The sequence below is a fragment of the Lepisma saccharinum genome, chromosome 2, assembly GCF_977018435.1.
Source record: "Lepisma saccharinum chromosome 2, izLepSacc3.1, whole genome shotgun sequence".
Taxonomy (NCBI): domain Eukaryota; kingdom Metazoa; phylum Arthropoda; class Insecta; order Zygentoma; family Lepismatidae; genus Lepisma; species Lepisma saccharinum.
In genome coordinates this window covers 195,784,958-195,790,957 of record NC_139230.1, presented here as the reverse complement: position 1 = coordinate 195,790,957, position 6,000 = coordinate 195,784,958, and positions in this window count along the sequence as shown.

Here is a 6,000-nt window from a genome sequence, read left to right as displayed (position 1 = left end):
AAGATTACATTACATTATATAATTAAATTGGAACACTCTTTAAATGATTTTTGTCATTTCTCATCCTAATGGGTTGCTTGCCTATGCAGTAAAATGTTATTTATGTCTGGTTAGGAGCTCTATACCCATGTAAGTCGTGCATCTTTATAATTACCACAATTTCAGCTTTGTGCACGAAACTTAACAGGAGCATTATGTACTTGCACTATAATTTGACAATAAAATTATCAAAATATGGTGCATGATTTAGGGTGGATGGGCAGTGGGATAAGTCATCTATTTAGTGACCTTGATAACTGCTGTAAATTTAGAATCATTTAGGTAAAATTATTTCTGCAGCTAAAGTTGTGAACAAAATTGAACAATGTTTTCAAGATGGTGGATGAAAAAAATATTTTCCACATGTTGCAGGCTCTATGCTATGCTCTACATTTTTTTTTTTTTTTTTCTGAAAATGGTCTAGAATACATTTTCTGAGTATAAGGAAATACAGAGTCATTTTAGAGATTTAATTGGTCCGCAATTTTGCACTAACACTTTTAAAATAGCTTAGGAGAGAAGTGGTGGTAAAAGGTAAAATAGACACACGTTCCATTTTTGATAACCACCATAAATGCAAAGCTTTTGAGTTGCAAGATAACTTGAAGGATTGGTCTCACATTGTATTTGAGAAAAATTGGTCATCATGTTTAAAGATAGTAGAAGACAGACTGGTTTAACATGTCTTGCAAGAACTTTAAATTATGCTCATATTTGACTAGGTTATACAGCGTGTTTGAAAAAGAACTCCCTAGTTTTAATGTGTCCTAGAATCTGTACAAAGTGACATACAGTATTCTAGTTTGTGGTGTTTGATTCATCAACTCTCCAAGTTTGGCACCCTTGCAGTTGGTAGGTCTGCTTGACCTTGAGACGGCACCAGTGCTGTTTTTTTTTCCTTTGTTCCCTCAGTTCAGTTCCAGCGTTCGTGTAGTGCAGAGCAACTCAGCAACAATGTGTACTCCGCAACAGAAAGCGCAGTGTGTTATTTGGTTTGTGAAAACTGAGTCAGTTATAACAGTGCAATGTAATTTTAGACGTCAATATGGTGGTGAACCACCTACAGCAAAAACTATCCGTCATTGGCTAAAGTCTTTCAAGGAAACCGGTAGTGTTTTAAAAGGTAAATCACCAGGTAGACCGAGAACTTCCGAAGATGTTGTTGAACAGATCCGTGTTTCGTGTGTTCGGAGCCTGAAGAAGTCATTGGCTAGACGTAGTCTACAATTAGGAGTGCCTAAAGGTACAGTGTATGATGTTGTTCGTAAAAGACTAAAGTTGCGAGCCTACAAATTGCAACTGTTACATGAAGTGAAACCTACTGATAAAATCCAAAGGTATGAGTTTGCTGTTGACTTTCTACGCAGAATTGATGATGATGACAATTTTTTACCAAACATTCTCTTTTCTGAGGAGGCTACATTTCATGTCAGTGGAACAGTTAATCGTCATAATTGTAGAATTTGGGGGGCAGAGCATCCACATGAAGTTATTCAGCATCAACGTGACTCTCGCAAACTTAATGTCTGGTGCGGTTTGATGGAAGATCGTGTGGTTGGTCCTTTCATTTTCGTAGAAAAAACAATAAACGGGGATGTTTACCATGACATGTTGACAGAGTACGTCTTTCCCCAAATGGACGATATTGAGGTGGAAAAGGGGCTTGTGTTTTTCCAACAAGATGGCGCCCCACCTCGTTACAGTAAACAGGTGTGTGCGGTTCTTAACACTCGCTTTCCAGGAAGGTGGATAGGCAGGGCTGGCCCAATACCTTGGCCACCACGAAGCCCAGACTTAACCCCACTGGACTTTTTCTTTTGTGGCCACATAAAAAATGTTGTGTACAGTACTAGGATCAGAGACATCAATCATTTACGCTGCAGTTGGGACAGTTACACCTGAAATGTTGGTGAATATGTGGCGAGAAGTGGAATATCGTCTCGACGTGTGCAGGGCAACAAATGGATCCCACGTTGAGGTGTACTAACAATGAACAAATTTGAAGGAATCCTCTTTCATATGTACTCATTGATGTAAGTTTTCATTACTTTCCCTATTAAATTTATACTTAAAACTAGGGAATTCTTTTTCAAACACCCTGTATTTTTGTAGATTAAGAAACACAAGACTCAGCAATGTTATGACATCACTTGAGTTTTTAAATAAAAACTCTGTAATGTAGTGTGTCTTAGGAAGGTTGGGGGTAAGTCACCAATTTTGAGACCACAATAACTGAAGCAAATTTAGAGATTTTTAGCTTAAATTAATCACAACTAGATACACCTCGGGAATGATTCAGTTTTGAATTTGTATTTGTTCAAAGTATTTCAAGATTGTAGATAAAAAAGAGATTCCAAATTCTGATGACACTTTCAAATCTCTGCCTAAACTACATTTTTGGTGATTAAGAAAATATACTTTTAGGGCTTCGCTTAAGCTATAATTTGACAATAAATGTTTTGGCCATGGGAATTGCCATTCTCATAGCAGCCAGATATTTTGGAAGATGTATAAGGTATTCATTCCATTTGGATAATATCAGCCAGACAATTAAATACGGCAAACTTATAATTTGCCATGGTTAATACATGGAGGAGGTATTTTTGCTTGAAACATTCAGAAAAATAATGGGAAAACAGAACTGTGATAAACTGAACAAACATAGTATTTTTGGATTATTTAATGATCTATGGCACATGAAATAAATGAGATAAAAATGTGTTTGTAGTTGTAGCATAAATCATTCCAACACATGCACAACACTGCATTTGTAAAATAATTTTTCATAAACTGAAGTTCAGAATGGTTTTCATTGATTTTCTATATTTTACTTTGTTTTTTGTGCCACTTTTGGCTAATTTGCGAAGATGGGGATGAGTGATGAAATTGATGAATGGCCACTCCCAAATATCCATGCCCAGGCCGGGATTCGAACCCAGGACCCCTGGCATTGTAACACTATGTGCTAACCACTCGCCACGGGGTTTGGCAAAGATCAGAATGGAATATTCACCAATAGTATTAACTAAAAATGTGCTTGAAAAAACATAATACTTTAACATGCCTAAATTTGAGTATCATTATGTAGGAAGAAGGTAGCAAACCTGATTGATAAAATTAAGTCTGTACAAAGTTAGTTATTGCTTTTTTTTTTAGGAAGAAAGGTTCCGGCACTATTCAAGTTGATGTGTTATGTTACAGTGTTTGTTAATGTGTTCATCATAACAACTACTCAAAATTGTTATGTTCATAAACGATGATGCATCCAAGCACACACACACGCATGCATTTCTCTGGTTGATTGATTTGCTTTATTTCACTCCTCTTTTCTGCCACATTTGGCTAAACGCAAAGATGAGAACGAGTGATGATATGATGAACACAAAGAATACCCATGCCCAGGACTTCTGGCATTTCTCGTTAGAATAAAATGTTATTAGTCCTCACCTATAATAAGGTGCCAGTACAGAGTATCATTGTTGACTACCAGATAAAAAGACACACTGGTCATATCATACTTTGTACCCCCCCCCCTTTCCCGGTATTCTGATTCTTAGATACACCAAAGTATGAGTCTCCCCGGGGAATGCAACCCTGAAAACTGATCACAAAACAACAGCATTAACTATTACACCCTCCTGGAATTCCTGGAAGAGTACACTCCCAACTGTTGAACAAATATTTTAGAACAGAAGCAAGGGAGCACATAGCATCAAAGGGAAGGAAATAGTGGGCAGAGTGAAGCAGTACATGCTGCTGTAAAGGCTCGTAACTGCAGTCGCTTATCCCCTCCAGGCAATCCATTTCTCTCTCCAGTGTTCATTGGTGGAGCCATCTCACATTACTACTTGCGCAGAGACTTGTTTTCATTTGCTTGCTCCAGAGATAGTTGGGACAGGGTATAAAGCAATACAAAATGAATGTTACAATACATTACTACTAGGGGAAAAATGTATTTCATTTTTAAACCACCTGAAAAGAAAACACAATAAAACCCAGTTTTGGCTGGGTTTTATCTGAAAAACCCACCTGGGTTGGTTCTAAAAAAAAAAAAAAAAAATAGCAAACTGGCAACCCTGGTACAAGGGTCTCATTTATCGCACACAGTATTGAGCTCTTTCATCTACTGATGTCATGATTAGAGACCGGATGTTAGGCAAAATGCCTATTCTTTCCTGTTAGAGATATGATGAAAACGAATGTTGCGAAGGCCAGGGACGAAGGATTAGCTTCATTTAAAGGCAATTTAATTTTGCCTGTTTCACACGATATTGCCTATCATTTTTCATAAATGCCAGATATTGCCTGTTTTAGGCATTTTCTTGGGACATGACTGAACTCTGTGCATACAATTTCCTGTTCCCAGAATTAGTTTCCGATTCTTCCAAGAAATTTAAAAATAACAGCGAGTAATTGCAGCTAATAAGGACTTGGACAAATTAAGGGCAATTTAACAAGTTCTGAAAGGTGAAAATATACAAACTGAGTTAGATCCACGTTCTCGCGTGCCTTAAGTATTCTCCGGTAACATCTGTGGAGGTTGAAAGATCTTCAATTTAAAAAAAATGTGTTGTCCGATCGCAGACATAACTTGTCGGTTATCACCTGAAGAAATACCTTGTTGTGATGTGCAACCACAATTAGTGCTTCTTATTCAGACTGCCAAACCATACAGTACAAACTTGAAATGCATTTAAACAGTTTCTTAGTTCGATCTGCTGTGTGGAATATAGTGTAATTTTTTTTAAAACTGAAATAACCCTGTGTGCAGTGATAAAGTGTATATTTAAATAGTTTGCGTACTGGTTGGAAGTAGTCAACAATTTCTTTTGTCAGATGGAAAATTTTGGTCTGACGTGACTCCTGTTTGCAGTGATTTATTAAGTACAATATTGGACTCCTTGTCTCTAATGATGAGCTCCTGGTTTATTTTAAGCAACTATAAAGAATGTACAGGTATGTTTCTATATTTTTAAAACACCTATTTCTTTTTGTATGTCTATCTTCATTATTTTGAGTTAAATTTCATTGCCTTTTATTTTAATGCCTATTTTGAAAATTATAAGTGCTTATTTGCCTGCTTATTTTATATGTTTTTAGTGCCTAAACATCCAGTCTCTAGTCATGATAAATGATTTCATTGTTAGGATTAGTTCTCTGAACATAAATAATACCTTTTAGGTGTAGCACTGAAAAATTGCAGTGTGTTTATGCTAAGATATCTAAACCTAAAAGAGAAAACTATCCATGCTGACATCACTGGACGAACGAACTCAATATGGTGCGCGATAAATGAGACCCACAGTACAAGACCTTCAGTAACATGCAGGACAAGATTCCTGAAAGAAGTCTCACAGTGTCAAGCAAATCCAGGGTGTACCACAAGGGAGGATTTATTAGTTACTTCAAGAAAACCTATAGTTGTAGACACATTTTCTGAAAAAGGCAGCAAGAATTATTTTCTGGTAAATCTTGATCACAAAACTATCATATTCTCATACTATTTTTGCTCGCAATGTATGATGACACATTTCTCTTCACTCTTCCACAAAACACTAAGAGCACAAGTTTTCATGCATATACTTCTATGGCAGTGTGTCTAACCTTCGTGAGCCTGTTACTGGTAAATTCCTTTTTTAGAAGTCAATGCCTGATTTTGACAATGTTACTCTTAAATAGCTTTCAATTTTTTTTTTAACTTCACATGTTAATATGTACCCCTTGAAATTCAATATTAACAAATTATGGCATAATCCCAGGGGTATTAGTTCGATTAAGTCTAGGCTTGTTGACAAATATAAAATTTGGTTTAAATTTGTTGACATCTGGATCTAATGCAAACTTTTAGTTTCCACTCGCCCATATAATCCAATTAATTTGGTAAGTGCCAATTTTCCATTTCCAATTCAATATATTTTAGGGATGGGACCGATTAATCAGTACTCTATCGGTATCGGCCAA